Here is a 16,089-nt window from a genome sequence, read left to right on the forward strand (position 1 = left end):
CTTTAGTAGAGTAGAAAAGTACATTTGCTTCCTTTTTCTTTAGTCGAACCTCACTTCTCTAATTCGGTATAAAGAGAAGGGGTTTACTCAGGTCATATCAAGAAGAAGCTACTTTTATCAGTGCAATAGTAGGAAAAAGCAAGAATTTCCTACAAAATAGTGTTTCGGCTTCTCTTCTTACAAAATGCGTAGATGGCTCAGTAATAGTTTTGATATGCAATCCAGTACGATATCCTAGGAATTGAGTTCTTGCTCATGCATTTTTTAACTATGAAAGCTCTTTCTATGATTACGTAAGAGAGGAAAAAGAATCTTACGCCTGATAACTCAGATGTCTTTCTCGGTCGGACCGAACATAAATTTCATTCCATGTCTTTTTGCCTTGTAGAGTAAGAAGCGGACCTACAAGAATACTCTCAATAGTGCCTATATTTTGCAGCTTTGACGAGAATAACCTTAATAGTAATCAAACATCTAATACTCAATCTTCTACTACTCTTACAAGTTAATCTCAATCAACGACGACTATTAATGATTATGATTTTCACTCATCTAATGCTTCTGGCATCCATGGTGATTTTAACCCATTGAGCGAACGTGCAGTGGAACTTCATGCTGGAATACACGATACATTAGGAGAGTTAATGGTTAACGGAATCCCCGATGAATTTTTAATTGTGGAGGAGGCTTTGCATGGGGAAAGCAACGATATCGCTTTTCTGGAGTCCCCTTTTCAAGATTTGTGCGTAAGTGGAAAGGAGAGTGAATCTTTTTCGGATGCTCTAAATCTAGCGAGGCCATCCCTAACCCAATTAAGAAATTTTTCATCCTCTCATTATTTTTTATAAATATAGGACATTTTTATTTTTCATTCTTTGTTTGTACTACTCACTCTCAGTTTGGTCATAATTCTAGTGCATTTTTTTATGAAAAACGAACGAGGAAACTTAGTACCAAATTCTTTGAAATCCTTGGTAGAGTTTATTTATGATTTTGTGCCGAACTCGATAAACGAACAAATAGGCGGTCTTCCCGAAAATGTTAAACAAATGTTTTCCCCTCGCATCTCGGTCACTTTTACTTTTTCGTTCTTTCGTAATCCACAGGGTATGATACCTTATAGCTTCACAGTTACAACTCATTTTCTCATTACTTTGGTCCTCTCATTTTCACTTTTTATTAGCATTACTCTTGTGGGATTTTAAAGAAATGGGCTTCATTTTCTAAGATTTTTATTACTCACAGGAGTCACACTGCCGTTATCACCTTTATTAGTACTCTTTAAGCTATCAATCCCTCATTATTTTCGTGCATTAACCTCTATTTGAATTCTTAATGTGTGTTCCAGTTTCAAAATATTCTGAATCTCTTTAGGGCAGATAGCTAATAGCGCTCCTTCTATAGATATTTAAAAAGTTGACTCATAAGATACCTCAAATGGATAATTTCACTTATTTCACACAATTCTTCTTTCGTTCAAATATATATTTTTTGGCAGCAGTGTTATGAGGCTATATTCTAGGATCAGAATGAAATGCTCTAATGACAACTGGAAAAAGTCTTGTTGTTTTCGGAATAGTTATTTGTCTTTTAATCACTCGTTCGTCGGGTTCATTGTCAAAGAAAGCATGGCTTCCTTAAAATTTTAATCTATTTCTCTCTTCTATTGCTCAATTTCATGTATTGAAGCCTCATTAGGTGCTATTTACTTTATAATTTCAGAGTTTATTTTGAAATTCTTCTACCTTATTTCATTTTATATGTTTCAGATTCAGACTTACCTACCAGCAATGACACCTCTAGCTCCACAATTCACATAGTTTCATGGGATTCACCCCATTCGCCTAATATTCCCCCAAACCCCCAATCAGGGGAACCTCTCGTTCCTCTTTGAGACTAAAGACCCAGGCCGAGAACTCGAATTGTATGCCCAGGTCCGCTTGCTTGTGTGAACCTATTAATCGAACAGTTTCCCCCTTAACTGGACTTTGGTGAATACAAAACTTTTTTAGAGAAAACCTCAACCAAACAGGGAATGTCTTGCACTATCAAAAAACTTTATCTCGTGAGTTGTTTGACATTACAGTGCTGGAATTGAAGGCAAATTTACAATATAGGCTTTTCGATCTCTTGATGGCGGAACCCGATGAACGCCTCCAACTCATTTTTAGAAAATCTCCTTTTTTTGAAAAGGAAATACGGTCCAAAATTTTAGATTTTATTGAGGGTGGAGCTGGACTTGTTAAATTTCGGGAATCCCCACCCTCATGCCTATATGGAGAAAGTGCTCTTACAAAGTCCGTTGGAGCAATGGCTCAACAATTTAAGGCAGTTTTCCTAAAATGCCGTTGAGTATGCCGAAATTTTATTGCATTTTCGTGGCGTGTAAAATGGGAAGAGAATATTTCAGAGGGTATTTGAAACGTTTTTAGTTCTTATTTATATTTCAAATTAAAAATAAAATTCACAAACCAAATTTTTATTTTAATTTAAATACAAGGGCCTGATGTAGTTCGGTTTATAAACGGATCATGAATGCAACCCCTACTTCTTGAAGGCCCGTAAATTGCAATCCCCTTTATTGGACTTTCCTCCTCCTCCTCCTCATAAATGATTGTCATTGGTGTTGTAAGGCGATGTGATCCCGGTGTCTCGTCATTTTAAACCACTGTTCTCCTCTCTCATTTTTCATGGCTTAAAAAATAGATCTACACTTTTAATAAATTGAAGAGAAAGAATATCAAGCCCAATATTAGGATTGAAGGATTATATGTAGCATCTTCACCCGTTGTTGTTTCTGGGATCTTGAGTCATTTCCCCTTCTTGACTTGTATTAGTAGGGTGTTCTTCATCTAAAGGCTATTCATATCATGAACTTGTCCAAGAAAAACTATTCTTGTTGCAGAGAAGGTTCTGGTAAGCTCGTCTGGTGCTTGCGTAAGTAGTAACTCCTACTATTGCTAAAGTTTTATCTTTATTGAAGGCTTTCACTCTGATTATCGTTATTCGAGCGGTATCACAGAGAATCTTTCCTTTCATCCTTCTGGAAAGGGTATGAAGAGGGGTTTGGTAGCTAGGAAAGTCAAGCTAGGGAGGAAGGCACTGTACCTATTTGCAAAGTAGCAATTATAGTCTTGGCTTACTTGTAGCTTAGGGATTTTTGAATGCTATTTTATGATTCAAAAAAAGGCTTAAATCTAAAGTGCAAGTTGAACAGTCTTGTTCACCTTTACTGCAAGTCTAAAGAAAAAGAGGGGCAAAGTCCACTTGTTATTAGCTTGCTTAAATATCTCCACTCTCATCATAAACTGCGCTCGCCCTAGTAAAATCCTGACCTTATTCCTTTGTTAGAGCGGAAGCCAGATGGAATAACGAACCCCTTTTATAGAGTGGTAGAGCAATATCGCTATACGAATTGCATGATTGCATGCAGCCTTTATGAACAAACCTTGTAGAGCCAATTCACCTAACTAAATCCAAAATATATTGGGAAAGTCATCTACGTCACGAATTGCACAATTCTTACTAGTTCTCCGCACAATTTTTTACAGTTGAAAACTATCATGCCTTTATAATGAAAAATTGACAAGCTCTGGCTACTGAATAAAAGATCCCCAAATCGCATTGCCTGTATGAACAAACAAAGTTTGTACAATCGGCTTGCGTGGAAAAGATTCCATATTCAATGCTAATAGACTTATGACATTCATGTATCGAGTAATAAAATACGCCACATTAAAAAGCCAAGCTTTATAGGTATTGGCCCACAAAGTGCCTAATACAGCTAGGCCCGACTGAAAGAACCAAACCTACATAAACTACAAAGCAAGCCCGAGTTCATGCGAAATGACCTCATTATCATGGAAACCCCTTCCTTACACCTCAATAAATTCTAAGATAACAATTTTTCTGACTAATTCTCGTGGATTTAATAATAGAGCCCTATGTTACCTCGTATGATTTTCTTTTTGACACTGTGTTGTTGAATCGTTTGTTTAATTATGTCGTGTCTTTGGCCTGCCTTATCTAATCTTGTTTTTCTTTGGGTTTAATTGAAGTTAAAATACATTCATTTAATATATAGCTAAAATGAAGTATTATATATATTGTTTATTTACTCATTTGCAATCATGTTCATCCGCCTTTTCACTACTCCCACGAGTGAGCAAAACCATATGTGTAGAATTCATTCAGTCATTCTAGATATAATTAACATGAAAACATTATATTATGACAAAGTAAAAAATCTTGAATTTTTGCAACGGTATCTATTATACATATTCTTGCATATATGCAATAGGAATTGTCATATCTCTGCTGGAGAAGTACGCACGAACATGCATTTTAATATTTAATAATAAGTCATTTGTAATTTGGTAAAGATTTTAAACGGGTTACTTGTTATTATTAATAATAAGTATATAGACGTTATTATTAAATGTGCAAAATATTTATATTTCAAGTGTATATTTAGTGATTAATCATTTATTTGTTAGCTTAATATATTTATGTGAGCAATTATTACCTTTTAATTTCATAAATATAGATTGGTATTATTTTAGATTATGCACAAAATTTGAGTTGATGAATTGTTGAATTAGTTGTTAAAATAATTATTTGAACAATTTCGGAGTTTATAATTGGTTGAAAAGAAATGAGAATAAAGAGTAGATTAATTGAATAATTATTTAGAAAAAAAGTGAGAGAATAGATCAAACCAACCTGGTCATGGGAAATTTGATCACAATTCTCATGTACAAACACTTATTGAAATAGTCTTGTTCATTACTTATTTTATAATAATAATAAAATAATAACAATAAAAAGATTATGGACATAGTGTGACCTAGTTACCAAGTTCAAGGTCACTTGATTCAGTTATGCATGGTCTAGAAATTAATAGTATTTGATTAGAATGCATTTAAATAAGAATTTGAGAAATTATTCTAGATTGAATAGATTTTCATTTAAATAAATTTTAGAGTTTTGGTTTCAAAAAAAATAAAAAAATTAAGACCAGATATAATATTTAAATTAAAAATATGATTAATTAAATCAATGGTAATATTAATATATAAAAATAAAATGACCATCACGTGACTAGCTAGTTAGGCGATTGAGAAGTCGAAAGATTGAAAGGCCAAAAAGTAGAGCAAATATATAAATAAATTATAATATATATATATATATAATACAGTGCAATGACAAAATGGTCACCTAATATTTATTTTTTGAAATAAATGAAACCTGTCATGGGTACAAAGATACTAAAAAGGTACCTGACTTTTAGAGAAGTTAAAGTCTACCACATTTTGGTAATATGCATTTGTTTAACATGTTAGTATAATAACCTAATTATTTATTAATCAAATAAAAGAAACCAGGCAAGTTAATGCACAAGTAGATAAGTAAATAAAAAGGTGAAACTTGTTTTGAAAATAAAATTTTGGTTAATAAAAATAGACTTCCACGTGGGGTTCATTTAGAAGGATTAATGTACAAATAAGAAAAGAGAAACTCAGTGCTGTTGACATAAAACAAAGCACGTCATTCAGATACAAAAAAGAGAGAAAAACAAAATAAACTTACCAAAAATGAGATTACTTGAGCGACAGGAAGAAGGCAGCGAAGATTTCAACGGTGCTAATCACAAAGGATCTGAGTAAAATAATTAGTCTAAATAAAATAAGGTGAGTATAAATCAGAATCTTATTTTAGTATGCTCATGTTTTATAAGTTCATTTTAATTACATGCTCACGAGAATATTACTTGGATATATTGTTTAATTACACATGTTAATACTTGCACTGATTGTGAGCTGGTTATATTGTGTGCATGTATACTTGTTACGTTGTGCTGGATGTAAAGTAGTTATAATCGTAGAACATGCTACTTAGATTTTGTTTAACATGTTATAAAGATGCGTAAGCACTTGAACTAGTTAAAAACTTTAACGTGAATTAGTAGTCTTTGTGACTTTCAAAGTAAAATTATAGCCTTCTTGGATATCAACGTGAAATATGAGCCTTTGAGGCAAATAACATGAAATAACATGAATTTCAAATGATACTAAAAGATTGAACAGGCACAACAATAAAAGTCAAGGGAATACTAGTGCATATGTATTCATGTACATGGAACAAGTATTTGATTGTTCTTATATATGTTAAATCTGCTAGAGTAGAAGTTGTAGTGGTTTATGCTCATTGAGTTACAACTCATATCAAATGTAAATACTTTCCAGGTTATCCTAAAAACTAGACTTTTGCGTGATATCAAATTTGGGGTGGTAAATACAGGCTTAAGGCACAGGTCGGTCAGTTAATGCTCCAGACTCCCTACTCTTCAACACTTGTATATATAGCTATATGTAGCTAAGTCTTTTGGCAGCCATTTGTAATATTTTGTGCTGAACTCTGTTTGTATAACTTAAGTAAAAACGTGGGTTTGTATTTGCAATAAATATGTATTTTTGAATTTAAAATTTAAGCACTTGGGTCCATTCAGTCTTATGACTATATATATACTTAGATTATATTATTCAATTACTATAAGGTACAAGGGTGACATAGGAATACTTTTCTAATAAAACATTCAATCATTATGTGCTAATTGAATGATATTAGTAAGCATTATTACTTACATATATTAGAGAAAAGGATTCAAGAAAACCCATAACCGTGGGGCCTAACCCTATGGGTTTCCTGGTATACTATACAAACCCGTATATTGCAGTGAGAGGATTAGAAAAGTTTAATGTAGCACTTCTTTTGCACCATTAGACAACTACTTCACTTTCTTAGTTGCCTACGGTCTTATAGAAACTTCTTTTGTACTATTAGATAACTGCTTCAGTTTCTTCGTTGTGTACGGTCTTATAGAAAGAGTAGAGATGAGTACATAATAGCTACTTTTTTATAGCTTTCTGGAATATTCTCTATATACTAAAAGGTCTTTTATCATTCCTCTCGGAGTCACTTTCTAGCTTCTATAACAATGTAATTTCTTAGTTTCCTATGGTCTTATAGAAAGAATAGAGTTGCAATAGATTACTGCATCTTATGCACTGTTCTCTGCAATCAGCTGCTAGCTTCTATAACTAGAAATCGGGGAAAGCTTTTTTGCTTTAGCATGCATATTGACCTGCTTTTATAAAAATAACTAAATACTAGATAGTTAGTTTACTTGCCTTCACTCTAATAGTACAATTGAATCTACCTTATTGAGAGAAAGAATTTTCTTGCACAGGAAAGAAAGAGTGTTCTTCAGAGTTCTACTCTCATGCTTTCTTTACCTCTTATATACAGTCAAATAGATCTTCCCCGCGTTCTAAAGTACCATCGGGTGAAATACGAATGACTTTCTTTTAGGCCCTCTTCTGGAGTACATATATCCTAAAGTATCGATAGACATTAGATATTCGTTGATAAGCTCAAGATCTTCCAACATATCTTCTATCCCGGAGAAAGTCTGTCTTTATTCATCATTTCTAATAAACAGAAAAACGGTATCATATTACCTCTAAAACTCAATACTAGAATACTTTTGAGCAAATCCAGGATCAAATATTTCGGTCAAGAATATATTGAATAAGAGACTGCATATTTCACATAGAGTCGGTGTTACACCCAAAATTAGGTTTAACCTAATTTTATGTTAAGAGAGGCCGCATATAACCCACCCAAAAGTAACTATGGGCCTTGTCTACTCCGAAAATCCCACCAAGCTTTGTTCAAGCCCAAAGGTATGATTGGGCTCTGTCAAGGAATAAATGATAAAGCCATTGGTTGTTCTCGCCCAAAGGCGGGCCTCCCGTCAGTAACGAAAGGTGCTCACCCTAAGGTAGTCCTATGCCCAATTGCAACAATTACAGATAAGCCCTTAAGAATATTTAACATGTTAGACATGGGCCAACAAGTACCTGTTCTTGCCCAAAGGTTGGCAAGAAGAGAAAATCCTAGCCCAAAGGTCAAGCCCAGATGATATAAACTATTCTACAAGAACCGTCATAAAGGGAAAGTCCTAGCCCAAAGGTCAAGCCCAGAGCAAAGAAGATGTTTTATAAAGATTGTCAAAGAAGAAACCTAGTCCAAAGGTCAACATTATGCCTATGTACATTAATTCAAATCCAATCCATTTAATATTTATCCCAATAATGGATTAGACCCCATCCCGGCTAACAGGGCTCGCCCAGTTAGGAGGGTCGAAGGACGTCACCTCTTTGTAGGTCATAGGTCTCAAAGCCCATTCATTAGTCTCCTTTTTCTATGGTTCTAGGTTGACATTGACTCCAATATTCCCGGGTCAATTACTTGACCGCCATACTTCGAAAAGGTAACTGGGCTTGATAGGCCCATAACGACTCTATTCAAAGGCGGTATCTCCGATCCATTAGGGCATCATAAAGGTGATCCCAGTCCCACCTAGGTTACTTATTACCCAAGAATTAGGTTTGTTTTGATCCCCTATAAATAGGGTTATGTAGGCACATTGTATGGAATGAAGCAACCCTTGCGAAATAGAGAGAATTCAGTATTCGCTCTTGATTGCAATTCGACCCCATACAATCTCAGCCACCCCAAACACAAAATCCTAACTCTAAATGTCCTATGCCGTTCGCATGCGTCAACACCACTACAATTCCAGCAACCCTCCCTGAATTTATTCTCACCAAATTCCTCCGTTAATAATTGGCGCTTGAAGGAAGGGATTTGACATCTGGAAGAAAGATGTCGCACCACACTTAATTTACTGACGATATATATAATGACCAAGAACTAACAAGCCATGATGCTCGTGTGACCAATCTGCCGCCACCGCCCCCAAAGGACACCACACCAAGGGAGGTTCTTACTCAAGAAAGAAGAGACACTACCCCCTGGTCATGAAAGAGGCACCTATCATGACACATAATATGAAACTTCTAAATCAGATCACAACGATGGGAAACACTATGAGAATGATGGCATCTCGCCTCAGCGAGATAGAGCGAGAGAAGTATTACACCCTCGATGATCGTCGGAGAGCTAATAAAGATCGTCACTCTATCAGGGATAAGTATCAATTCAGGTGCAACCCAGGACACCAATCAAGTTAGACGCATGACAATCATCACTCATGTGTGGACATGTGTCGTCCCCTTCAAACTAAAAACATCACCCGGGAAAGGGCATGTTGTAGGATGCCAGGTAATCATGGAAGGAGTCGCGGAAAATGACACATCAGATCTAGAGAGGATCCATCAAGATAACCAAAGAAGGATGAGCAGCTTCCATGCAGTGACTCCAAGAACCTTAAATTATGATGAACCAATCATCGAGTTCCCATCAAAGGGAAAAGCTCCACCTATTGTATGTGTCAATTCTCAATTACAGGGTCCAAGCTGGGATCACCTAGGACCTATAACTCAAGAAAGGAGATAACACTATCAAGGTAATATAAGAAAGAGAGGCCCCATCCAACCTACCACCAGTGAAAAAAAATGCAGAAAAAAGGGTTATCTAAGAGTCAGGCCCGATCTACGTCCGACATCATATTCGTACAGGAGCACTGAAAGGAGGTTTGACTCGAGAGTTTTGAATGAGAAATGATACGATACCCCTATGGATTCCTGAAAAAGCATGGAAAGGATGATTGATGCTCAGAGAGGGGGACCTCGTGGAGAATGGATCGAGATAAGAAAATATGGTTTTCCTCAGAGCGAGAACAGAAGGAACAATTTTGAAGTTGTCAGGCCTCCCCTTAGTAACCAACACAATTAGGTAGACCTTAACAATAGAGATTATGCGGATGATCATAGGCCACCTCTTGTGACAGAGCCTCGCGACAGAGGACATGGTGGCCAACATCAACAACAACCACCTTTGGACATGGAGCCACATCAATAACAGGAAAGCCCCCTAGTTATGGGAGAAGGACGAGATGAGGTTCAAGTAATCCCGAGTCTTGAGGGGATTAATATAAGAGCCTGGAGGAGGTTATTGGAGTGGGAAGAAGGATAGGGGAAATTATTCATGATGTAGCACCATCTCCTTTTTCTCTTGCAGTCCGAGAGACTCCATTACTCTCTCATTAAAAGGGACAGGGGACCTTCATTTTAATGGCAATTCAGATCCCGCTGAATATATTGGGAGATTTAACACCGAGATGAAGCTCTATCAAGTGGAGGACCTAACGAAGTGCCGACTTCTTGCCTCCATCTTAAGGGAGAATGTCCATCAATGGTTTCAAAAGTAGGGACCATCATCCATTGTGTCATGGGAGAAAATTCGTAAGATGTTCTTAATACAATTCCAATCTTTTATTCACTATAGACCACATGTCATCACTTTGGCTAACATCAAGCAAAAGGAGGGGAAACACTCACCTCATACTTTAAAAGGTTCAATACCGGAGTACCTACTGTAAGAGATGCCTCTGAGGAGATTATCAAAAAAAATTTGATTGCGGGGGTAAGGGTTGAAATAAATTTCTGGAAAGCTTTACAAAGAGAGGAACCCCCTACCTTGGCTGCCTTGTATCTATAAAAAGAACCCTATAAAAGGGAAGAAGAAGACATAAAGAGAACTGATTATGGATTCTCGTCTCGAAAAGGGAAAAAAGGGGAAAAGTCACCAATTCCACGGTCGGATAAGAAGAAAGTTGGGAAGAACGATATTAACTCTATTGATGAGGAATGCCAGTATCGGTCGCCTAGTCCGTCTTATGAGAAGTATCCTAATTCATATTATGACAGTTACACCCCGTTAGTAGCATCAATTGAGCATATTTATGAGGTAACAAAATGAGAGGGCCTATACAGAAGACCTCCGCCTGTGGGAATAACTCAATTGAAAGATAAGAAGAAGTACTGTGCTTACCACGAGTCACCTGAACATTATACTCATGAATGTCGCCAGCTAAAAGAATAAATCGAAAGGCTAATTCGAGATGGGAAATTGGAAGAATGGGTTGTGAAGGAAGTGAGGAGGCACAAGGAGGACGCCATGAAAAGAAGAGAACAAAATACTAAGGGTACTTGTGACGGCCTCAACCCCGGGGTCAGGAGTTGATGTCATCAACAATCACCATAACAAAAATAATATAATAAATTCCAAGATAGAATATAAATACGACCCCTTTTTCCAAGATCTTTACCAGGTTTAAGTATGATTTAGGTTACAACAAACACAAACCTACTTACAACAATCATCCTGACGCAACTAACTTAACACAGCAACTCAACAGACCACCCTTGGTCCAACACAACCATCTCAGAGGAGTCTGACACGAAGGGAATCGGAACTCTGCCCTGACTACCACGGAAGAATCTCCTAGGCATCTGCAATACATATAAAATATTCTGCAAGGGTTAACAATTGCTTGCTCAGCAGCACCACTATATGAATAACAAGTAAAATAGTTTAAAGTAAAGCAGTTATAGGAACAGAATTTATACCTTGCCAGAAACATGTAAATCAGGTATAAACTGGATATCAAAACTAGCATGCTCTGTAAAACAAGATCAACTATTGTGTGCTGTGCATAAAAACCATAGTTCAATTTTAGCATGCTATTTCCATTGTCAAACCTTTCGTTCCATTACAGGAACCATAAAACCATATGTCCCGTTACGGGGACCCAAAGCCATTTGTTCCATTACTGGAATCACAAAATCATAATAAGATATGTATTGGATGTTATCTAGAGATGGATGGTCAGGCCTCCACATAAATTATCTAGGATAGTTGGTCGGGCTATCACACAAAATATCTAGGAAAGCTGATCGGGCTTTCACATAAAATCACCGGATCCGTAGAGACTAGCTAGGTATCTGATTATCTATGCTGGACTAATCGGTTATGTAATGCGCGCAACCGAATTAGCCACTTACGCAACATTATCCAATATCTGATTCGTTTTATCCAGTTTCAAAATCACTTTTACCTATCTCTTGTTAAAATCAATTCTGTCACAGCACACTATTCAAAACCTCTTTTCCATTTTTAATCACACTTTAGAGTTAGGTATTTTCAGAAGTTACTTTTCCCCAAAACACATATTTAACAACATTTTCGAACACAGCGGATATGTAACTTAAAACATTTCTGTTCCTGTTCAAAAAAAATAAAACAATATTTCATTCATATATACTGAACCATAAAAGAATGGTCAGGGGTACTTGCCTTGCAGAGCTTTACCACTACTACTGATCGACCTTGGACTAACTTGGACACTCGGCTTTATCGCCTTACTATCAGAGTATCCTGGATCCGACTTCAACGTTCAGGTCCTTCGCTTAGAACTTTGCTACGCTTGTTGACTGATCACTAGGTTATCTTTAGTTCGATTTCACTTCTGGAGTCCCTCAACTAGAACCTACAGAGCTGAAATACCCTACGTTAGATGTCTAGGTATGCTTGACATATCCTCAATACCAATTCTACCCAAGGATATTCAAACCCGAATCGTAATTATGTATATATTATAATAACACACGCAACAATTAGGGTTCATAATCTCAAAAATCGGTTCGGTGTTCATTTTCAGAAAATATGTATACTCGTAATTTTACGAAATCAGGGTTATCGATTTGGCAAAATATTTCATCACATTGTACAATCATGTTTCGTATAAAACACACACACATATATATAGCCACTCGACGTCCTTGATAATCATCTAATACGCTCTCGTATTTCCGTAGTTCAAATTCCCGGAAATTGGGCAGTGTCTCCTTTGTTTATCGGACTACCCGTCGAAACAATTCGACATCTCAACAATCAACAAATCCAACAATCCAATCATTACAACTTACCATCCAACATTCGTAATCCCAAACACCAATACAACTTATATTATTATCCCATTTTCATTTCAAATAAATTTTATAACTGATTTTATTTATTATTATTTAAATAATTATAGGACTCAGATTATATCATCACGGTCCATCGTACGCTCGTAAAAAGTCATCGCGGACGGCGGCAAAATTTATTTGTGCCCGAAATCACTCGGGTGTCCAAATAAATTTCACCAATAATTAATTAGTAACTTTCAAAAATAAACAAAAATATGAATAATCATAAAGATTTATTCGAAACATTTTACCAAAATAATCTGAGTAAATATATTACATATTCATTTCGGATTTTCAGCAAAATAACCGAATAAACCAATCATCAATAATCTGAAATAGTCACCGAGAATCAGAAACTGAGTCGGAAATCACAGTGTACGCAATTTATATTCACAGACACCGAGCAAACAAAGCCCAACGATAACATATGCTCGACCGAGATACACACACGTGTATGTATGTATATCTAAGCCAATTGATCAGGACTAGACCAAGATGATAGGGAGAAAAAGAACAGGGACGGGGGAATCACCGGAAGAAAAAAAAACGTCAGACGGCTTACCGGAGCAAGCGGACAACGGCGAACACCAGAAGACGAGAGAGGGAAAGAAAAGAAGCGGGGGAGGAAGAGAAGTGAGAGGGGGAGAGAACTGTGTTCTGTTGTTTCTGTTTTATTTATTATATTTTTTTTCCAGCAACGAATTAGCAACAGCCACGCATCAATTGAGTTGCTAAAAATCCGACACGTGTCCTGAACTGCTACTTGCCTCTTTTTGCAGCCCGATTGTGTACCGCACTACGCGCTTTAATGAATAAATGCGCGGGTGAAAATAATCCGGAAAAAAAATTCCAAAATAAACTTAAAATTCTCGAAATAATTAAAAACTAATAAAATAAAATTTTCAATTTTTTTAAACCATTTCTGAATCGCACATCGTACCATCATTTATTAATTAACGAACCAAGCTACACTTAAAACAATTACAGAAAATCACGAAAGTAGTCTTAAAATGTTATAAATATCCCGAATTTAATAAGAACATAAATTTCATAATTTTAAAATAATTTTTGAAACGTAATTTATACCCGCTTTTAACCATTAAACGGATCAACGCGCGGGTGAGATTAATCCCAAAAATTCCTGAAATAATTTTAAAATTCTCGGAATATTCCAAACTTCAATAAATATGAGTTTCATAATTTTTAAAGAATTATGGAATTAAATACGGATTTTACTAATAAATGCAATCAGACAATCATTTAAGGATAAATAATTGATGAAATATTGATTTCTAAATTTTATAAAATTCCAAAAATAATTATTGTAATTATAAAACCATAAAAACAATTTTAGAGACAATTCAAGTATTTTTACAAATAAATCTGCAATTAAATCCACTTTTTAAAGCGAAACAAACTCATACAACTCAATAATTAACCAGGCAATTCAATCCCATACACTAGTAATCACATATACATAATAACAAAGCAATAACCCGCTGACAGAACCCATATACATATTTTATTTATTTAATTATTCAATAATTACAATTTTAAATAATACTAAAAATATACGAGTCGCTATAGTTCAGCGTTGCATTTACTGCCGTTGCAATAGAAACCTATATCAACATTTTTTGGACTTATTGCAACATTTAAATGTCACAATAACTCGCTTTATTGCAACATTTTTGCCAGTTTTAGCAACATATTGATGGTGTTGTAATAAAATACTGCAACACTTTCTTGTAACATTTTGGAGTCTAATGTGTTACAAAAGTTAATTTATTGCAACATTTTTATGTAACACTTTTTCCCTATTGGCATAATTTATCATTTTTAGCAACATTTTACTGCAATACTTGTGTTCCTATTGTAATGCTTTTAATAGTTTTAGCAACATTGTAGTGTAACATATTGTAATGCTTTTTAATAGTTTTAGCAACATTAATTTGCAACACTTTTTATTACTCTAAGTTGCAATATCCTGTTTGAAATGTCAAAAACCATCCCAAAATCACAAGTTGTCAATAAATCTGGATTTCATATTTCCAATTCCGGCCAGATGGCAAATCCAACAAAATACAAGTCAATAAGGCCCAAGAAATGGCTTATACCAGAACATCATCTTGCAGCTACGTCTAGTACTAAATCCAAAGTCGAAACACATAGTCGACCTACGTCATTACATCATAAATCTAGACAAAACATAGTCTATTTTCATGTCTAAGTAGCAACATACCAAAAGCACACATTTATAAAATAAAAGTACTGAACAACATTAAGCATCATGAATTTCATTAAGATCGTCCTCGTCACTTTCAGGCTCACGATCACCATCCTCTTCTTCATTGTTGTCCTCACTTTCATCACTGTCCGCGCATAATTCTTCCAGATCAATTTGTTTAAAATCTGGATTGATTTCTCCAAGCTTTACTATGACCTTGGTAACTTTTTCAGAAACCTTTTTATCTACCATCTCCTGCATTTCAACCATCAATTCTTCCCTTATTGTCTTCTTCAAATTCTCCATATCAGCAGGAGTAGTACCAGAACTAAGAAGCTGTTGTTGCTGATCCTTTTTCAATTTTCTACATTTCCCAGATCTGCCCAGAAGCCATTTGGGACCATGGCTGGGTTTTTTGACTTGGTCATCACCAGTGATATTTTCAGCATTGGGAGTCTACCAATAAACAATAATACAAATACATTAAAAATGAGTGCCACTCTGAATAATAAAAACTATATGATATTGTAAAGATGGAAATGACTAAAATAATTAAGTAAATTGCATTGTTACCTTCTACTGTCGTCCTGGTTCCCGTTTGCGAGTTTTTGAGTAAATATCATCTTTTGGAGCTAATTCAGATGGATCAATTTTCTTTTCCTCTTTCTGTGAAAAAATGCAAAAAATGGCATTATGTCAAACCAATATAATGCAAGAAAACATAAATGCGATGATTAAAATAGAGAAAAGGAAATCAATTTTTAAACGCTGGACATACAATTTTCTCGCCAATTTGAGCAAAACTTTTATGACCAGCTGTGTATGTTTCTACAATCAATGTACGATTTTTCACATTTTTCCTAGATCGGTCCTGATTATCCAATAAGGTGCAGAAATATAAAATAAGTTCCACCAATTTTTCAAAAAAACATTGCGATAAGGTGGACATCTAGCTAAGTGATTGATAAATAAATAAATATACATGAACTTCTTCATTCCCCCAATATTTAAGAAGCACCTTGA

The 16,089-nt window shown here is 35.4% G+C and overlaps 1 pseudogene; it reads left to right on the top strand.

The window, feature by feature from the left end:
- Positions 1-270: 270 nt before the first annotated feature.
- Positions 271-1,328, top strand: LOC141686097 (ATP synthase subunit a-like; annotated as a pseudogene).
- Positions 1,329-16,089: the final 14,761 nt, after the last annotated feature.

Source organism: Apium graveolens, chromosome 9 (genome assembly GCF_009905375.1).
Source record: "Apium graveolens cultivar Ventura chromosome 9, ASM990537v1, whole genome shotgun sequence".
In the NCBI taxonomy this organism is placed as follows: Eukaryota; Viridiplantae; Streptophyta; class Magnoliopsida; order Apiales; family Apiaceae; genus Apium; species Apium graveolens.